The sequence below is a fragment of the Fringilla coelebs genome (assembly GCF_963513975.1).
Source record: "Fringilla coelebs genome assembly, chromosome: 3".
NCBI classification, from domain to species: Eukaryota; Metazoa; Chordata; class Aves; order Passeriformes; family Fringillidae; genus Fringilla; species Fringilla coelebs.
In genome coordinates, this window is record NC_140030.1 from 103078453 (window position 1) to 103101025 (window position 22573).

General features: G+C 38.9%; 1 protein-coding gene across 1 annotated transcript in view; it reads right to left on the reverse strand.

Moving 5' to 3' along the window:
- The window catches only part of NRXN1 (neurexin 1), a 667470-nt gene that overhangs the window by 71113 nt on the left and 573784 nt on the right, over positions 1-22573 (reverse strand). The window lies entirely within an intron of this gene.

Here is a 22573-nt window from a genome sequence, read left to right on the forward strand (position 1 = left end):
TAATATACTTGGGCATGGCAGGCAGAAAAGAACATAAATCACTGTCAAGACAGGCTGCTGTACACTCCCTGGAAGACTCCCGGTGCTGTACTTAATCCAGGTGCCATTTTTTTTCCAAATGAGATTTTGATTAAGAATTATTATGCCTCAAAGTCTTTTAACCCCAAGCCCTCATCTTTTTGACTGCCACTTCAAAACATGTGTTCTGGTTAATAAAGTAACCTCCCAGAGATTACAACCACACAGGCACTAGCTAAACCCCACTTGACACGAACACAAGAAGCCAATTGTGTTTGTCAATCTGTCTTTCTTGTATAGTCAAGATGTATTTTGTCTGTGAATGTGTTTTTAATCTGTTTGCTACTTACATATTTGCCAGAAAGAAACAGGCATACTTTTTCTTTCATTAGGCTAAAGGTTGAAAATAATTTTGAAGTATAAATAACATCAGACAGCTAAAGGGTAGGAGAGGTCCAGTAAGTGTAACTTAGGCTCATATTACTTTTCAAACATAGAAGAATAAATTTCTTCTAAGTGCCTGGTGCTGGATGCTTGCCTATTAAAAATGGACCATTAGAACAACAAAATGACAACTACCTCTGTGAGCTGCAGTCTCTCTCAGGATCAGTGCTCTGCCTGGTTTTGCCACCCTTACACATCAATACATAATTTGCAAACAAATCAGAATCTGATGACACCGTTTAAAGTTTTACAGAACCATTCCTTAACACACCTCTCAAAAACGACAAATACACTGCACAATGTGCACAAATCATTGAGTCACTCAAAAAAACGTAGGCAGGGAGAGGTTTATATGGTAGAAATCCTCTACAACCTTTCAAGAAAGGCAATCATATCTTCACTGTGCCTTATTTTTGAAGACCAAATGAAGCATAGCTTCTTTTCCTATCACTCAAATTGGCCATTTTCTTTCATACCTTCATGTTCTATTATTTGTGTCACTGCAGCTAGAATTGCAGGATTTATTAAGGGACAATACCTTATCAATCAAGAAACACAAAGCACAGCCCAGCCTCACAGCACATGTGTTTTAAACAATATTTTACACCTCATCTTACTTACAGAAGCGTCAGAACTGGTAGCCTGAATTAGGGTCTTTAGTGTTAGCTATTAAACATTAAGAGCCCTTTCTCCTGTACAGTCTAAAATTTTTCATTTTCTGTTTCATTTTCAGTGTTATTTTATTACATTATTTTATAATGGGAAGACAATCACAAGACATCTTGATAATATGTGATATAGTGCTCCTTCTCATCCAGATAGAGAAAATGTGTGAAGCATTTCAGGACAATTTTCCAAAACTTCTACCAACTTTTCCTCTCAGACAAAAAAAAAAAAAAAAAATTGAAAGTACTGTTTTCTTTAGCTTACTTAAAAAGACTTCCTGCTCAACTAATCCTGCTTTCATCCTATTTATTTCATGTGGAGGCTAAAACTGAACCTATATGGTTACAATTTAAGGCATCAAAGAGAATACTAGCTCCAGGATATTTGAAGTGAAGAAATCCGCCAATCAGACCTCAAAATCCCAAATGGATTTATTTTACATGTTCACAAAACCTTTTAAGCATCACCGACACAGAGGAATAAAAATTACATCTATTTCCCAGCTGAGGGACAGGACACTCTAAAATGAGGTCTATGCTTTGTTGATAATTGGCAGTGGAGAATATCTGCCCTCCTTCACATTTGAGGGACTAGATTTGGGGGCTAGTGGCTCATGTGGATGGACTACAAGGCAGCTCTGATCACCTGCTGACCCCAGCCATGGCATCAGCACACTGATGGCTTTGTCCCCAAGGGCCACCTCTTTGATATCTCCAGAACTCAAAATCTCATTACTGGTTGTGAACCAAAATAGAAAGACAAAAAAGTCTTGTGTGAAGGCAATTCTTCTCATCCATGTGGGACAAAAAGAGATTATTTGAGGGGTAGAGCAAAGGACAGAGACAAGATCATTCATTAGCTGGGTTTATGCCTTGGGGTAGGAACTAGTGGGAGAAATACACTGCTCTGTTATGAGTCCAATGGGAGGAAAAGGTGAAGAGCAAAATACACCCAGAAATTGAAAGGTTTAGCAGCTGGGCACAGGAGAAGGATTGTGAGGCAAGTTGAAAGGTTCATGTTTCAGCTTTCTGCACAATTAACACGCCTCTCTGGGCACTAATTTTGATCCTCTTGGAGAATGTTTCTATTTTAGCATTGATTGGCAGCAGTGCTAGGCAAAAAAAAAAGAAGAAACATGTTGGCTCTGACTCTACACTTGAATTTGTGAATTACTAGCAAAAGATATAAATTGAATGACTGTCAAGCTTCTATACCACAGGACAGGTGTTTCTAAAAGCATCTCTGAAGCCTGACACAGCTGGTTAGAAGAAAAGACTTGTCAAAGAGAGACCAGAGACAGAAAAAATGCTTGATCCTGAAAGGAGAAATATATAGTAGGAGTCAAAGAAGGGAAGTTCAAAAAGAAGTCTTCACAAGTATCTCGTGAAGTGGCTAAAAGGACTTTCAATGGTTACTTTATCTCTCCACATAACTAAGGAGACTGACCAAGGTTTCTACTTGCATTTTTCCCATGCAGTTTTATTCTGGATGCCTACACACATGGCTACTCAAATTTATGGCACTGTGATTCAACAGAGTCAGAATCTGGTCCCATGTGATCCCAAGAGTGTCTCCTTTCCAGGAAACAGGCATAGGAGGCACACAGGAAATCAGGATTGAGTCACAATGGCTCTTTTCAGCATATGAAAGCACTTTCAGTGTCTACAGCCATTAATATCAATATGCATTAATATAAACCAAACTGAGCTAGCCACAATATAAAAAATTATGTTGATCTTCCATCTGCATTTGATACTGTGAATATAAGGGCATCTGCTCATCTGGAAAAAATAAATGACAACCCCAAACTTGTCAAAAAAAAAAATTACTGCAGTTTTCTTGATATCTAAACTCACTGGACTTCTCTGCCATCTGCAAAAATTGTAAGGCATTATTTAAAGGTGAAGATATTTAAATGCCTGGGGTTGCTGAATTCAGGTTTTCTCATTTCTCATCGGATTATTATTCAAATGCACTCTCCTTGTTTGATAAAATCAAGGCATCTCTGGGTGTTTGAAAACCGTATCGTGAATGATATGAAAAAGATTGAGCATCAACAACGTACAAACACTCAAACTGAGTACAATACAACCATAAAATATGTTGGGCAAACCTCAAAACACCAATTGGCATACAAACTACTTGATAGCTAATAAAATACTTGAAATTCTTTAAAGCACGGCACATGCAGAAAAACAGTTGCAATATTTTGTAGTAAATTATGCAACTCAGATAAATACTGGAAATGCACAGTTGTCAAATTTATACCAAAGTTGATGCTATGGGACTGGTTTGAAATTCAGCCACTCAGCATGAGGTATTAAGCAGAATAAATTTAGTTCTCAACTTCAATTTACAGCTTGTAGGAGAAGCTTTCCTGCAAGGGAATAGCATCTCTCCCAACAGCAGTGGGTCATAACAACCTGATTCCCTGGAACACCCGTGACAGGAGAAAGATTACATCCAATAAAAAGAAGTCACCCAAACTCCCCAATTCACAGCAACTGATTCATAATCCATTAAATGGGGCAAATGATTTACAAAGGTCTCTGCTCAGACAATAAAGGGAGGTCATATCTACAGGCTGAAGTGGCATGCAAAGTTTTTCTAGATTAGCAAGGATGACATATATTATTTACCAGCTTTATTATTATTCTTTTGAAGCTTCCATTTATGTTCAAGGACAAGCTACAAAGCAGAGGGTAGCAGAGCCTTTTGGACTCACCATTGCCTACAGATTGTCTTTAACAAATGACCTACTCATAAGTCTAAAAGTGTCTTAAATATACAAACTCCATTGTACCAGAACACCTTCAGCTCCACAGGAGAGCAATAAAAATGACCTGGGAAGCCTCCTATTACAATAACTATTCTAGATGAAAGTACCAACCATTTCTGAAGTTTATTAATACATTAATGTATATCACTAATAAATTAGTGTATTACTGAAATGTTAAGGTGACACTCCTATGAAACCCTTGGTTTATTCTTTTCTGGCACATATACATGTGGCCAGTTTTCACTGTAAGACCTTCATGTCTTAATGGTATCAGTCACTGTTCTCTACACTCCAGAATTCCAAATGCATATATCAAAATTTCATTTCAAGTTTTAAAAATATTAATTTCTAGCTCTCTGGTGTGCAGAGTTGAACCTGAAAGTATCCAGGGTTCATATTTGCAAAATGAGGAAGTTATACTTATGACAACACTACAAAGATTGTGCCTAGTTTTTAATAGCACTTGAAATACTTCTATTATTTCATGTTTTTGTTGCATCACCTAAAAAGACAGGGACTTGCTGCAGAAGAGCCAGCAAAATGTAATGCCTGGACTACTGATATACAGAGAAGGGCTGATATTTGGTGCTTTTCTTGGAAACAGCAGGAGACATCCTCACTGGTGCTACTGCACGAATCAGCACCAAGCCAAAGGATAGCTCTGTGTCTAGGCCACTGCAGAACAACGGGGGACATGAGCTGTTTTCAGCACTCAAACAGAATTTTAATCTCCAGGCACATCCTGCCCTGCTTTTCATCTGCAGAGCTCTCCTGGTATTAGGAGAAGTATTAGCAAAAGTCAGGAAGAGCTACAGGGTCTGTAGGATTCTTTCCTCCCACTCTCGATCTCCTCATCTCACGTGTCTTGGTTTCCCAAAGCTTCAGACCTGAGCAGATGAGGACAGAAATGCATGGGGAAATCATTCCAGATGCTGTGGTTCAGTGTAAACATATCAATCATGACAGGCCATTTCTGATGCATCATAACAGCAGCTGTTGAGTGCAATAAATTATGCTTAATATGAAATATAGTTTCCTCTCACAGAATAAGAAAAAACTGTAAGTTCAAACCAAGAGTCTGGGATTGCACAAAGCAAAACAACCTATCCAAAATGCTGCTCAGACAAGGCAAAAGCACCCTCTAAAGCATGCTGTGACCTTTCAGTGAGATGATATCCAGTCAATTACATGGCTGCCATGGAACTCAGACTCTCTCAGTGAGGTTGATGGCACATGACCTTAACAACAAGGAGCCATTTGATATTAAAAAAAAAAAAATCCAAAACAACAAAAGCAGCTAAAATCAAAACAGCTGGAGGACAGCAAAAGGGGGCATCATCATAGTGCAGAACAGTGAAGCAGGAAAAAACATGTAAAAAAATATAAAGCTTACATCAACCGTGCTGACTGATAAAGGAGGAAGAATTTAAAGAGAAATAAAAATTGCTGGAATAAGGAAAGAGACTGAAAGCCAAAGGTCATGCCAAAGTAAAACAAAGCTTTGACATGGCTGTAATTTATTCAGAGGGCAGAGCAATGTAAGGGATCAGAGTTTTACCCTTTTTTCTGGACTTGCAGCCTTTTCCTGAGTTTATTTCCTCTGTTGCCACATCACCCATCATATATCCATCTCACCTATCCTTAGAAGTTATTGGGGAAGTCAAAGAAAGCTGTGCCAGCAGGAGCTAAGGGCTGTGCTGAGCTGGATGGGCAAAGGATGTCACAGGCAAGCTGGACTGGGTAGGACACAAGCTGTTGTGGGGTGGCTCTGGAGGACTCAGAGGCTTCACACAGGGCTGAAAACCTTGTTATGGAGAGCTCTTACCCTTTCCAAAACACCCTTTGAGAAAATGCCTGTGCCAGCCTCAGCGCTGTAGCCACTAAACTGCCGCATGTGCCAGATGTTCAGCATTTCACCAGTGTTACAGTTTGGTGGTGTGCTAGCAAACGAAGCTACACATCAACATCAGGTGCTTACAGTTTACTTTATGTAGAGAGACCTTTAAAAGCAGCTTGTTTTCAAAATCTGTAGGCAAACACAAACAGCCAATGATTAGAAATGTGTTTTTAGAGTCTCTGGGGACCTCAATAGAGCCCTCATCTGGGAGCTGGGAACAGCAGATAATGCCAGAGGGGGACAAGCAAAAGTATGGATAAATTTACTCTGTGTAGCCTGACACTGTGAAAGCAGGTGCAGTGACATGTCTTCATTATTACTTAATCTTTCCATCTCATAGATGTGGGGATTGGGACAATGATGGGGATTGGAACTGTGGTGCAGAATACTGAACTGAGATAATCTAATTTACTTTAGTGTCTGCATCGGTATTCAAACTCAGTTGCTCATGAAGCAAAACAAGAAAATACATTTTTTTCCCTTTTCTAAGCCATTTCTTGGCTGTTTCAATTATTTAACTAAGCTTCTCAGTGAAAATAAATGCCAGAACCGCTTTGTGGAAACCTTCCTCTCAGGAAAAAAAAACAACCAAAAAACCAACAAAACAAAAAATAAGCCATTGAGCACAAAAACATGAAGAAAGGCAGAAAGATGAAAAACTTATTTCATTCCAAGCATGGATTGACTGCATATAAATTAATCATACTACATAGGGAAGGGAAGAGCAAATCTCCCTGAGATACAACAGTGTCGTGTATCACAAAACAGATTCAGGGCACACCATGGTGGAACTGAGCATGAGTGACAGCAAAGGTGCAGTGCTGTGGCAAATGCATTTATGATCTTAAAAAGAAATAAATCAGCATTTGTTGATAATTACCACTGAAAAGAAAAGAACAATAACTGCAGGACTTAATAGCATCTGCTGCAGTCAGTCTACGGTAGAGTGCTAATGCTTATGATTAGGGAGGGGATGCTCTGCTTCCTGCTGAGGTTGAAGAAATTATGATGATACAACATGAGAAGAAATGCAAGAAGATGATCTGATAATCAGGAAGTAATAAAATAAGACAAAGGTTTAAAAAAAAAAAGCCTTCAGGTGATTTACAGAAAACAAAGTCTCTTATTTTATAATGCAAGATTTCTATTTCTTATCATTTAAATCAGAAGATGATGATTTATCTATTAGGAGAAGAACAGAACCCTTGTAATGGCACTGAATGAATATCAAAGAAAGGAGTGTCAAGACCAATAAACACTGTCACAGGGAGAGAGCTTTAGACAAAGCAGGATCTCAGGGCACCTTCAGACCCTAGGACTACTTTGCCCTAAATTAAGAGGAGCCAGGCAGGATTTTACTCACAAATTAAACCATTACTCTCTCCAACAGAAGAAAAAAAAAAAAAAAAGCAAACAAAACAAAACACCAGAAAAAAAACCCCAAACAAACAGGAAAAAAACCCAACACACAACCAACAAAACCATCCAAATCCAAATAGATACATTTTCATAAGTAGCTGCAGCTCCCCACACTTTTTTGCTGGGCATGTGGTCATTGACAACACACCACTTACATCCTTAGTTTACAAATCATCTCCATGGCAAACAAAGCTGTTCAAGCCTGCAAGCACAAATGCACAGTGGATGCTGTGAGTTTGAGTAAAATATATCCTAAGCATCCCTTCTCCTGCTCCTGTTCAATGACTTCTAGGAGAGGTAGGCTTCCTGGGCACAAAATTACTAGAATGCAACCTGAAGGTATCTTTTTTCCAACTACATGCTTGTATGTTTTACTTTGGAGGAAACTTCATCAATACTTAATACTCAGTGACTTGACATCAAGAGAACTACTTCTCTATATTCTATGAAGTTTTTTGGGGTAGAGGAAGGTACCTCCATTAGCTTTTTGAAGCTCAGTGGTTGAAATCTGAAGCTTTTGATTAATTTGTAAAGGCAATTCTACATTTACAGCTGTGCAGGAGAAGGAAAAAGAAAAAAAAAACAATGCCTCACTCTGAGCTTGGCGTTCTCAAGATACCACCAGAGTTCAGTGGAGTTTCTGAGTTAAAAGAAATCCCATGAGATAAGAGTCTCAGTTAAACACAAGGAACTGCAGTGGTTCCTCTGGGTAAAGGTATAGACCTGCATAAAGGAAACAATGCATGGGTAACCAGCCAGCTTGCAGTTTGTATTTGCATTTCATCCAAACTCAGAGCTCCTTTCCAGCACAGCAGGCAGTTATCTTGCCCTAATTACTGCCAGAGAGACCCAGATGCTTTTGTCAGCTCTTCAAGCACGGAGAAAGATTACCAGCAGGCAAGCCAGCCACAGGATCAAGGATGGCTCCTAACAGGAGGCTTGTAAAAAATCCGCTTATGTGGAAGAAATGCTTGTGTTCTCTACCAAATGGAAGAAATCTAAACACTTTATAAATCTGAGATCAAGCCAGACTCCTCACACACAGGTTTATCCTCCACACTGAAGACACAAACACAAACATGCTCAATTAAAGGCAGAGCTATTGCAACAAACTCTTTTTTGTGTGATGTGTCCAGATGCAAAGGGGTACAAAGCAGAAGGAAGGCACAGCCACTCAGCAGGTGTGTCTGCCCACCAAAGGGAGAGGACGTGACAAAAAGATGTGGGGTCCAGCATCTCCCACTCTTTGGGGTGGTTCAACCTCTTCCTGACTCCAGTGGCAGAGGAGGCTGGGGCCCAAAGGATTGAGGCCATTTTACCTGCACAGATAGTTTGAATGAAGTAAAAGCAATTACTATTTTTCACATTTTGAAATTACATGGAGAGGATCCTCCATTCTCTTGCAAATTGAATTTCACAAGCTTTCAAAGCAATTTGGCTTAAGCTTGAGAAATAGACTCAGCAGCAGCTCTTTATCCAGCAGTAGTGGGGGAGGCCAGTGCCTCTTATCACTGATTTCAGCAGCTGGTTGAAACCAGCACAAATTCTCTATCACCATACAAAATACAATTACCTTTTTTACCTTCCTCATATGAGAGAAGAAAAAAACCTGTTTGTTTGAAAAACTAGGACTGCAGCTTAACCTGAAATACTTTCTTCTGTTCAGCTGTATAATTTTTTTTTAAATATGAAAAGCCTGATTAATGCAGTTCAGGTCTGTGTGCGTTGTAAACCTGTAACCATTTGCTGACTTTTTGTAAAACTCACCTGGGACCCAAGCTCTCCCCTGCCCTGTCTCTGCTGATTGCTGAATTTGAACTGGTCACTTTGGCAAAACAAGCAGAGCAATCCCTTCTCCCTAGCAAAAGCCAAAGAGATACTCTGATCATAAAGGGAGGTGTTAGAAGTTAAATATTAGTGTTATTTATTACATTATGTTATTAGTGACATTATGTTTTTAGGAATTTGATCCTCTTTTGAGCAAAAGGACAGAAAATTTGGAGGGAGGGTCCTCTTGTTGCCACAAAAGCAGCCAAATTGGCATTCTATGACAATGTATATGTGTAGGCAACTGTGTCAAGTCCCACATGACTTCAAGCAATGTTCAAGTTCCAACAATATCTGAATCAGAACATTTGTTCAGCAAATTAAACTCACTGCCTGAGATGGTAGGATAGTATTCAGGAAAAGAAAGTCTTATCCAAGCATAGATCTATTGCTCTTAATTTGTCCTGTATAAAAGAACATTGTCTTTGGGCCAAAATCTTGGTCATTTGCAGATGCCATACTCAGCACACAATATTGGGATCTACCTGACTGGCTGTGGTTAAGGATGGACTGCAAACCCAGGTGGTTTACTGTCTCTTTGCCTGTCTTTCATTTGAAACTCTCAAACTCTCATCCCAACAACTCTTGCATTCTTTTCTTTTTTTTCTTTTTCTTTTTTTTTTTTTTTTTTGTGCACAGCGAGAAAATTTTGTAACTCACATTCTCCTCTCAGCTACACTGATGCCCATAACTGAAGTCAATGGAGTTGTACCACAGTGACTGAGAATTTGGCTTGGTATATGAAAAAGTTATCAAACAGGTTTTTTTATTTGCCAAAGTCAAGGATCTGTTACCATTTACTTTCTGTCCTGGTCTTGTACCAGGGTAATACACATTTCTGATCCAATTCTCAGACATTATTCATTTATAAGCAAAAAAAAAAAGAAAAAAATAAGACAAAGAAAATTAAGAATTATCTATTTGGCCTCTTTCAATGGTACTAATAGCTTTTTGTCCTTTGAGAAACAAATCCTCTCAGAGGAACAAAAATTTAGCTGCTATGACAATACTAAGAAACTTGACAGCACAGCCCAGGGCATGTCCTCTCTAGTTCACTATTTGCAGTTTCCTCTTGGTCAAGAGTGGCTGCAAGTTGTTCCATGCAATACCTGCTGCAGCCCTCTGACCTTTGCACTCCAGTTCCCAGAGCACAAGTGGAAGCCAGCATTAAATGAGAGTTTTGCTGCCAGCCTGGGCAGAAAAGGACTGACATCATTAGCCAGATTTATCCCAGCTCTCCTTTGTCAAAGTCAGAGATAGAAACTTGGAGAGAGCCATCAAAGTTTGTACTGGAGAAAGTTACACTAAAATTTATTTTGTGCTAAAATATTACACATATCTGAGGTCTTCTTTTGATTATGGTTATGTGTATTCATGTTTTATTTGCTAGCACCCAGAATCTTCTTAAGCTTCACCAAAACTGTCACAACTATGGGATATCCTAAGAAGAGTAATTACTCCTAACTTCTCAGTGTCTTCATTGTCCAAACTTCATCTTGACAAAGAAAGGCCTTAAATACCTTCTATTCAAGATTCCACAGATCACTTCTCTCCCACAGGAAGTTAAATACGGGCTCTTGAGGCAAATATGACAGCAGATTATGTAGGAAAACAATCTGTCAATTATTCACGTATTTTTAACTGTCAGTAGCGTGGTACAGCAAGTGGAAAAGAAATGAGGAGAGCTGACAGAGTAATGAGCCATCTTCTCTAAAGATCACCAGTAAATGCTCTGCTGGCCACAGAGAACCACAAATAAGAGAATGCTGACATTGATAATTAATGAGCTATTTAAAACAGGCAAATCAGAGTGCACTTCACATGCCCTATCACCTGTGGGTGAGATTTTGTAGGATGCAATTCACGGGTGTTCTACTTGGATAGAAATAAAACATTTCATTCATTTCAATTTTTCACTGTTACAGAACAGTGGCTCAGATATCAGAATCACTCCTCCTGGCACATCTTAATTAGAGAGATGAAAGAAAACAGAACTTCTTCTTTAGGGAGTGAATGAGAACTGACTGAGATTTTACCTTTAGCTTAGACCTAGGTTAAGATGGCACCAGAACAGACATAATTATTTCTAATTTCAAGGAACTGCTTGATTCAAGAAAATAATTGAAAAGCACATGCTTAAATCCCTTCCAATTCCAGCACTTACTTAAGAACATGTTTAAAGAAAACATATATTTAAATACTGTCTTCAACTTGAATTCCTCTGCACACTGAGGCCCCACAAGCACTATCTGAAAATCTCATGTACCTTAGTGATCAGCAATAGATTTTATAAAATTTCCTTTTACACTACTGAAAAAAAATAAAGCAATTTCCATTATTACAGCCAATAGTCAGGAAATGCACCATTAGTTCTATCTTACTGTTAGTATTTCTAAATAAAATTGTGCTCACACTGTGACTTTCACCTCTGCCACTGCATTTTTCTCTTCTTTGACCACGGAATGCCAGCAAGGAGCTTTGCTCTAAATTCCTATTTTTTCCCATGGGCATATGGACTCTCCTTGCTCCCTAAGTGAAACACCTGAATACACTTCCTGTAATATTTACCTATTTTTCTTTCTTCAAAGGGGGGAAAACCCCCTTTGGCTCCATTTACCTAGGTCATGTGAGTACAGATTTTACGGATGACCTTGCCTTGCCATAAAGAAAACTTGCCATTTGGTGTGGTTTGTTAGTCACCTGAACAGCATCAGAAAAATTTGCAAGTAATTAAGTGGAAAATGTGTGCTGAAACCCCAAGTATGAGCTGAGAGATGAACCGCTATATATTCAGAACATCAGAAATAAAATTTTAAAAATAAATAAAAGAAGGCACACTATGTTACAAAACCTTTCTTGTTGAGTTACCCAGCTCATTTTACTACCAACCCAGAACTATAGAGGGAAAACAACAATACACCTACTCTGGTGTTCAACACTGAGCTAAAATCAAGCCTAGCTGTTTCTTCAACAATGCTGAAACTTCCACCTACTAAGATTAACAATATTGCTCAGTGTTCATCATCATTATTTTAATATTGCACTAGAAAGAAAATGGAATTGCCATGTGGTGGAATTATCATGTCAGACATCTGTTACCTCCCTCTTATGGAAAAAAAAAAAGCACTTCAATCTATTCACAGACTAAGCAAGCTGATAGCTATTATTAATTTATAAAGATATTTATTATACAAAGATGTTAAGTATAGGATTAAATTAATTGTAGGATTTTCTTTAGAGGCTTACCTGTATAACACTAAAAACATAGATAATGTTTTCTATTTCTGTGTGGACTCAGCACTACAAAAACTATTGCAAAATTTTGAATACTGAAGTCAGTTAAGATTGCAGAGAAGGCACTGCCTCAACAGATTTGCAAAGCTTTTCAAACAGTTGACTGAAAACATTGGGCTGATCTCAGTCATTTACAGATTTATGTCTAATTAGATTAATATAATAAACACAAACCACTTTTCAATAGCTGGTCTACTTTAGATTTTCATTTTAAAACTTTCTTTTTTTTTTTATTTCCCTGTTCTTAACAATAAGGAACAATAATTTTAAAAAATCACACAGAAATAGGTTTGAACAGAAGTTTTTCTTTTTGATTCTTGGTAAGCTGCTGATAAAAATTGAAAAACTATTTTTGGTCATCAAAAATGATTCTTCCATCAATCATTGGGGAAGGCAATAACCACATCCTGACACCTTCCCTCCTGCATGTGCTTTTAATCATGAGTGTCATTTCATAAGGAAAATACCACAATTGCCTTTATGCCTCATTTAACAAGAATATTTGGCCTTTTTAGTCACTTTAGAAAATTTTATTTCTAAGATTATTCTTTTGTATGGTTACACAAGCCACCACCACCCACCCCAGGGACAAAAAAAAGTCAATATCATTATCAGGGAAATATTTTAAGCGTTCATGCTATCCTAGTTGCAATTGGACATCACCTCACCATAAAAATGTAGCAAAAAATAAAAAATGTTCATACACTCAAGCACATATGCAAATACTTAATTTTTAGAAGGCAACACATATCTAGCTGCCTTCCTGCTGTGGGATATGAAGGTATTGATAATGCTTTGGTATGGATTACATCAGTTAATTACCAAGTCCATCACACCTACAGAAAATGCATTCAGACTGTCATGTTCAATAACTCTGGGAGCCTGGAATTAAGCAACTAAATCTTCGTATTAATGTAAGGAATTATCAGCTTTTCTGAACACATTAAGTCTAGATGGATGTCCCTAAAGCATTCAATAAAATTCGCAGACACTTAATTTTAGAGAATTTGTGGCCTCTTGAAACATGGAGACAGGATCTATGCTAATTTTTCCAAAATATGACCTGAAATAGACAGAAATAAGGGGGAACAACATTTCTCTTTGGAATTTATTAATGCTAGCAGATTTGTGAAAATCACAAGAGAATCTGGATAGGAAGAGAAAAGCAAATGATTTATTAGTCAGCGGAATTGGCTACGGCTACATGGACATCAGAAGCTCACTCGTACTGTTCCCAGCATCCTCACAGCATCACTTTGCACAGATAATGATGTCCTGCTTTAAAAACCTGAAAATGATATGCAGTTGTCATATGAGGTATGTCTAAGGCCATTTTTTCTGACTTCATCCTTTTTTTCCTAATTCATGAACGTGTCAGAATCTTCTCTGCATTTTTAGTGTTATGCTGGGAGCTGAGAAAAACCTGCAAGCTGACAGCCATTACAAAAGCCCTGTCAACCTCTTCAGTCTTTCCTCTACACAGGATCCACCCACAAAGTTTAGTATGTGGCTGGATTTAAAGATCTAACACAGAACACTGCACCTTCAAGTATTTTTGTTCCCCTTGTGAGCCTCTTGCCTCCAGGACCTGAGGGAATTTCAGCACCATGGAATCTCTTCACTTGGGCTTCCTCCCCCACGGTTTCTGCCCTTTCCAGAACTACTTCTACCTGCTCCCTGTCCTCCCAAAACCTGGTACTTGCACCGTGGTGTTTTTAGATGCAAGGCAAAGTGATGATGCATCTGAGCACACCAAAGCCAGGAATGGATTTGATCCTCAGCCCATCATCATCTCACAGTGGGGAAGTGCTTGGTTATTTATTAATGGAGAGGAATATATCATCAGGTCTTCTGGAGTGGACTTTAAGAAAATGGTTCATATTTCTCACTCTATGCACTTCTAGGAGAGAGTGGCATAGTTGGATCCAAAGAAAAATTTCAGTTCTTCTCTTCCTTACTGCAGATGCCCCTGCCCATAATTTATGTTTCCTCTTTGGAGAAACTGGCAGGTCTCATAGCTTTCTTCCTTAAGTCCCTTTGGAGACTTTACTGCTCTCCTTCACAGTAAAAAAATTCCAATCTAATAGCACATCTGGCTTTTAAAAATATGCATGTCTGTGTGTCTGCGTGTGTAGAAATGTATGGGTGTGCTTGCAAAACCATACTGCAAAAAAGAGACATTTCAACAGAGGTTCATTAAGTGAAAGGAAAACTATGCAAGGAAATAAACACTGCATGCAAAGTTATTCATAACAGAATTGCAGATGTTCTAGGCAAAGAGCATCAAGACATAACACTTAGGAAGTATCTAACTCTGAAGTAATGCCAACATATAAACAAAACATAAGTTTCAGCTGTTCGAATCAACTGTTGATTACTGAATGAAAACAAGTATTTAAAGACAAGTTTAGCTAACAGATTAAATTAAATAAATCAATAAATCACAAAGTACTTCTTGAGTTATTCAAGACAGACATAGGATGTTGATACTACCCACATGGGGGAAAATAGAGTTTTGAAGAAACCTTTTATATTAATTTATTAACTGAATGTCCCAAGAATTGTTTGATTAAAGAAAATTATCTGCAGCCTGTGAAGCAGGCATGACTGTGAATAAAAATTTGGTCTTAACTGTAAGTGAGCAGAAAGGTTTCTCACATTGCTGTCACCACTGTGTTTAGAAGAAATTTTCAGTGTTTAATGCAGTTGTATCACCTACATTTTGAAGAGCTATGATACATGCTTGATGTTCAACAAAACATCACACAACAGACTCTTGTAACCAGCTCCTTGCAGCCACACATAAAAGCAGGTTGCACACTGCAACTTGCAGCAATTAGCCTGATTAATTAGATAGGGAAAGAAAATTCATCTCCCAGCGCTCCATGTGCTGTGGGAACACTTGGAATCCATGGGCTGGCTGCAGCAGCAGGACTGACCCTGCACTTGGAAGCTTTATCAGGGCAGGGCACCTGCTCTGGGCTCCCACCACTGAGAGAAGAAGGTCACACCCTGAGTCAATTTGCTTTTCTTTCCCTCAGCTCTCAGGAATCCCACACAAAAGAAATAGAATGTATTATTCCAAGCTTTCTGAAAGGAAATTGTGTGAGCCAAGCTTGTAAAACACACGGCACTTCAATCACAAAAATGCACCAAAGGAAGTGGTTAACGAGATCTTCAGGCTTAGCAGGGCTCCAGAAAGTGATAAGGGAGACTCTCACTTTCTTTTCAGGGGAGAATAGAAGCTCTGAGACACAATACAAGGATTTCTATCCTTCAGGGCGGCTGAGAATCAGTGACTGTAACACACCCAGCCTTTTTCAGCCACCCCAAAAGCAGAGAAATGCATTACAGCCCTGTGATGGTACAGTTAAGGGTCACCAGCTCAGCAACAACCTTTTGTTCCACCTGGGTGAAACAATCCCATTCCTGGGTGATCCTAATGTTTATTCAGTGTGCTGGCAGGCACTGAGAAGGAGCAGTGGAAGGCACAGAGGGTGAGAGAGAACCAAGCATTGCTTCATGTGAGGACCCTTCCTAAGAAAAGAGGTTGACACAAAGAGCTGTAACTGCCAGGGAAATATTTCCCACCAGCAACACATCACTGCTAAGTTTGTTGTTTGCTCAGCAAGGGTTTGATTCTGCCCCATGTTATGCAAAGGGATGGTTTGGAAATATTACTGTCCTAACATGACATGAGAAATTTACCAGGAATAAAGAAAGGCAACATGCTATGAAAAAACATTGGTACCAAGATGATTGCTCTACTAAATTTCACTGCTTTTAAAAATGGCAATGTGTCAGAATTTGAGACTGGATAAAACCAATCTGGGTTAAAAAAAAACATAATAAAGCAAATTGTTATAAATTAACTTCACCATTTAAACATGAAAGAGCAACAAAATTAAAGCAGCAAGAGGCCTGAGATCCTTTTCTCTCAAACTGAACTTAAAAAAAAATTTTTTTGCACCCAATTAATCAGCAATTTATGCAAGCATCTTGCCATTGTTTGGATTACTAACACTGCTGTAATTTCATTTACAAGCAGATTATTTTCCCTGTGTGTATACACCATAGGGGGTAGTTTCAAAGCAGTGCATAATGTCTTAGATATATCCCACTGGCTGAACAGAAATTCCATGGTTTGGCTTCCCTTTGGAGGGGCTGGAAACCCATTCCACCTGGATGGGGCCTCGTGAAGTAAATTCACAACAGTGCCAAAGACAAACCAGAAGTCTTTTCTGGATTGTGCAGTGCAGTAGGAATGGAACAGCATTGCTGAGCATGTCCAGCTGTTTCTGTGCCTGTAGTTTTCCATACAAGTGGTTGGGATTTGCCTTTGGTGCTCCACTGTGCTCCAAGGAGCCTCTATGAACCATGCCAACAGCAACTAACAGCAAATCTTATCCTCTGAGCTTGGTGCAATAATGTGTACTGTTAGGGTATTTATACATTAAGGTGTTATAGGATAAGATTTTCAAAAACATTGATGGAATATAGAAACCTTTATGAGTCTGAGGAACTTGTGAGAAACTCATCCTAAGCACACACAGACATTTTCTTCTTCTTTTTCATCGTTGCTTTTTTAAATACAAAGCAGGGGAAGACCTGGCTCTGCAATATGCAAAAGGAGACCAGGATGGGTGCCAGAACTGACACAATTTAGCTTCTCTGGGAGTTTAATATCCTTGAGATCTTTATGCTGAGCCAGATTTGACAGAATTGGTCAAGGAATGCAATATTTATTGAGAGGGACAGACAGACAACCTTGAGATCATAAAGGTAATACTTGAAGACAAAAAAACAATGAGCCAGTTCAAGAGGCAATTGTAGTGAATTTTCTAAAGCCACCCTATTTACACAACTCCAGAACTCCAACTGAAATGCCCATATTCAATATGCAAATATTTTGCAGTAGAATGGGAAAATCTAATGTGATCAGGTAGCAAATATTAAAACAAAGATAGAGAAGTTTAAGGTTCAGTGTCCTCTTTTCAATTTATTAGACATCTTGAGCGTCAGTGATGTTGACAATTATGTTTTTAAACAATTAATCAAATGATCAAAAATCACTAGAAACATCTTGAAATTCTTAATATGATATTTTAAACAAACAAAACAACAACAACAATAACAACAAAAAAAACCCCACAAAAAACAAGGAAAAGTTCAAGGGTTTCCTGCACCTAGTTAAATTTGTCTGCCTGCAATTGATACCTTCACAACTACCATTTTGCACAGAGATCTTACTGCAAATGAGATCCTGAACACTCAGATTTCTCAGGATCTGCCAGCTAAGGGACCTGCATGGATGCTGAGCACTGGAAGCTGTGGGACTCACTTTGCACTGGTGAGCATCTGTTGGGTCAAATCCTCATGATTTATCAGAGCCCTGGGGAAGAGCTTTGCCTGCTGGGGCTGATGAACTCTGAAAGCTGGTGTGACCATCCAGAGAAAGAAGTGGAAGCAGACACATGAAAAGAACACACTTGTGCATAGAAACAGGACTTTGCAAATCACACAGTACATGATTTTAAACCAAAATGGGTGGGACAAACTCATCCTCCTATTAATGTTATCTTCATTCATTTAATGATCAGTGAATCTCCATAAAACATGCTCACATTTGCTATGCTGTGTTGAGGTCATCTGTTCAACAACCATTCCTAAAATTGAGCTCTTTCCATGGATAACTCCCCTGTTTTCTCCAGTGCTTGTTTTTATTTGGCAGGTGAAGTCCCTGAGCCAAGCCTGTCCTTGTCCCTACTACAATGAATGCTATTTAAATCTGCTGCTTCAATATATGTAAAGAAACATACCCTTCACCTGGTGTATGCCCTCCAAGGCACCTGACCAAATTTCAGTTCATTGGTTTAGTTCTGCCTGACCAAAAATCAGTGCCTATTGTTCCCAAACACGTAATCATCTCGCAGTATAGAGCGATTGCTGGCTAAGTGGCTTAGTGTTATTGATAAGAACCCACCCTGATGAGAACAAGGAGGACTGCCAGAATATGTTATGGAAAATTAAAAAAGCTATTTTGCACATAATTTTCAGAAATGGTTTCCAGTGCATGAGAGTTGAGGCTGGTCTGTGGTTAGGCTGTCATAATCAAACCCTTAGAAAGGGATGAGAAATGAGCATATTATTCTTGATTTACTATCACTTCATTTATGGTTTCCAGTTAATACAGATTCACAAAGCCTTGCCAAAGACATACTAAAGGCCTGATTGGGCTTTCCTAATTCAAGCAAAACCCATTCTCTAAGTCCTTTTGAAGCCTTTCAGGCTTCTGCCAACTCTTGCAATTTTTATTGCAAGCCTTGCAGTACTCAGTGTTTAGCTTAACATTTCAGCTCCTGGAGTTCCACAACACGAGAATCTTTATTTTCAGTTTTAAAAGCTGTTTATCACCTCCATGACTCAACAGAAAAACGTGCAAATTAGACTTTTTTAAAGTGTTAAAAATAAAAGGCAAAAAGAAGGAAGAACTTAACTGTATCATTTTGCTGAATAACTTCATAAAATGGTGATATTCTTAGAAGAAATTAATGATTTCTGAGTCTAAGTGAATACTTAAGGTTCCCTAAAAGTTAGCAACACATATTTTCATGTAACACAAGTCCTGTTCTTGCAAAAATTAAGGGTTTTCTTTCTATGCTCATAAAAGTATGCAAAATGTTGAGCCTCCTGCCATGCACTGTGGGGAGAGCAAAGGACCTCTCCTTCAATCCTCATCTCCCCAGGTGCCAATGGCAAGGTTGAAGCAGAGGAAACATCTCACTGACCACCCAATTCTGCACCAGCTGCTTGACCAGGCAGCCCAGCTGCCTGATGCAGAATCTGCTGTGGCTCTGTGGTGTTCCTACAGCTGTCTGAAAAGCCTGGATAAAAAAACCACAGGGCAGTAAAGTGTCCCTCCCACAATGGCTGCAAACCTGCACACTTGTTAACACTGAAACAACACAATGCTTGCTTCATTTCCCTCTTCCTCCTGACTCCTGATTTCCTCTTTTTTTCCCTCCTCCTTACCTGATGCCTTTTGGTTATTCTATGAGATACTGGAGGCAGGGGTTCTCACTTCCTCTGTGTTTACCCCACACCTTGCATGGAGGCTGACAGCTTGAATGCCACTGTCATCAAAGGGGGAGTAGGGGGGAGGATTTAAGGCACTAAGGAAAATCAGGCATTCACCTACTACTGCCATTCAGTAAGCTTTGAGTACCTTTCTCCCCTTCGAAAAATTTACATTTCCCAGCGCAATAATTAAGATGTCTGTCATCACCAAAACATCCATTGTTAAAATATTTCCAAGCTGGGAAAACCTTCATTTAGAGTCTTCATCAAAAAGCATTTCTTTCTCAGAAGCACTTAGACCTCCTTCATCTAAAATCATGCACAACAGTATTCAGCACACTTTCTGGAAGTCCCATGTGGATCTTGCATCATATATTGCTTTTGTTAATATCTGTGGGAGCAGAGACTCCATCAATTAAACATTGTAGGTTTTTTTAAAAGAACCTTTCCTATAAATAGAGATTTAAATGATCTTCTTTAAGTATTGCAATCTTTAATTGAATTCAATACCTCTGCAAATGGAGCAAACAATCTCTGACTGATTAGATCATTTGCTTCTATTCTATTTCAGCCATGCACTGGTTTGCAGTAATGTAAGGTTTTTTCATTAGCAATTGCTGTTCAGCTGCATATTTTCCTCAGTAACCTAATTAATGCTGGAGAGGTAACTTTTCTTCTGGTGCATTACCATATGTCAGTGGAGTTGACACCATTGCAGAGGTTATATATAAGCAAAAATCAGGAGAAAAAAAAAAAAAGAAAGAGAATGAAGAAATCAAAGGTGGATTTTTTTTTCTCATGACATGGTGAGTGCCTTCATCTCCAGTGACATTAAGGTGGAAAGTGATTACTCAGCACCCTGCAGGACAGACCCATGGGAGCCCTATGGGTCACAAGCTCAGAAATTATTACATGCAGGTAGAATAAGAACCAGGTATGAATGAAGAAAAGAAACCATGTCCCTAAGGTGACTCAGTATCTTCCTAGGTCTTTGTTGCATGAGTAGTATAGCATCCTGCAGACAAATTTCAGCTCTTGACTTTGGGATGTTATCAATCTCCCAAAATCAAATCAGGGCCTGATGGCAAAATGTGCTCCAGTGCAGTCCCTGACTAATTAAGTGTATGTAATGACACACAGAGATTCTACCAGACAGAGATGAAGTCAAGATGGGCTCATTTATACACTCAGGATGCCCCAAATGCTGCAGTGATGTTCCTGTGGAATGCTTTCCTCACAAATGTTGCTTTCATGCTCCTATATCGGGAGTTTTCCATCAGATGCATGAAGTCCTTGCTCTAGCCAGGCTAAAAGGTCTGATCAAAACCTTCACCCTCAGGACTTGCATTGCAGCCATGCTCTGCACCTCTAGGTGGTCCTGGAGCCTGCTGGAAGCTCCTCAGGGTTGGATATCAGAGAGCTCATGGCATTTTGGCATAGCCACTTCAGCCAAAAAGGGATGAGGAAATGGCACAACTGCCTTGAGGCCACTCAGCCCCAATGGCAGGGAACTTCTCTAAAAAATTGAGTAGATGTTCTGATAGAGTCAATAAGGGCCATATCTTATTTCAGGCACCACAGCCTAGAAAGAGAAAAGCTTTGGAAAATAATTTTGCCCTAAGTGTTTTGTTTTCCCTCTTCAGAAAAATTTACACTTCACCACAGTTGTTAGCTTAAGAAAATTTTCTTCCAAAAATATCCCACTGGTAAACCTCAAAAATAAAAGTCTTGGTGGCTAAACATGCAAATAGTGTGCAAATTATACTGGGGAATACTCTCAGAAACTGAGGCCAACTGGCAAAGCAATTACACCAGTAAATTCCTGCTGCCTACAGATCATGCAAGGTGACAACTGAGAATGGCCCATGACATTTTTCCTCCAAAATTGTGCCTGGAAGTAATATGAAAGAATAGCAGAGGCCAACAGTATGCTGGGAACTTGAACAGCTTAACTTTGTTTAATTATAATTTAGTAACATTAATTTAGGTCAAATTATTTCCCACCATGAGCGTGTTCTACATTTTAGAGACATATCTTCCCTTTGGTAAATTTGGTGAAATCTTACATTTTGTTGCTGCAAATACTGAGGTCAAACTACTTGGATAATAGAGTGCAAGATACTATTTCAAACAGAATTAAGAACAAAGAAAATCTATTGTTATTTATTAAAACTCTGTAACTCACTACCATAACTATTTAAAACCTCCTGCAACCTGCAGTCAAAAATGTCGAAGTCAAGATGCCTTTTTTTAAAGGCTCATTTTTAACTTAAATGTACTGCTTCATGTTTGTTAAATAACAATTTTTATGTTTACTTTACCCAGGTTGGTTAAATAACAATTTTTATGTTTACTTTACTGTGGTTTTTGATCCATAGTACAAAGCATACAAAGATACTACAGACAAAAAAGCTGAAGTGTCATATTTGCTGCCCCAATTCACTCTGGGACTTGAGGTTTTACACAGAAAACAGGAAACCTGACCTCAGCCTCTGTCTAACCTGCATGGGCTTCATTCTTGAGCAAGTGAACCTAATTCAGCACACCCTGTCTCTCCCTCACGATGCTTTCTGTGTTCCTTGTCCTACTTCTGGATCTCAGGAGTGTTGCTGTCTGTCATGGCTTGATGCCACAGTGGGCTCACAAGCATGTGAACCAAAAGGACGTAAGAAAAGCTTTTAGCAATGCACTTTTTTTTTTCTTGGTTTGGTTGAGGGGTTTTTTGTGTGTTTGTTTTGTCTGGGTGGTTTTGTTGTTGTTGTTGTTTTTGGCTTTTTTGGGTTTTTTTTAAGAAAGAATAAATATAAAAGGAGTTTTAGGTCTTCAAAGCACAATGTCTGGCTGCTGTTACTCAAGGATATACACAGATGAAGGTTAATTCACTCACATTCTTTTCTCCCCTCCTTTCCCAATAATTAAATTCCCCCACATATTATACAGAGATCCTGACAAAACCTGAAAGCAACTAAATATATCACCAAATTCATGAGATGCAAATAACCTCAACAAACAATAAACAACAGCCCATGACTTGGAGTCTGAGTCTCCCATGGTGCAAAGTGCTCTTAATTCCCTCTGCTGCCATTGCCTCTTATGAGGAATACTGCCAGAGAAGATGATCAATCGTGGGACTAGAGAAAGTGCTAATTCCC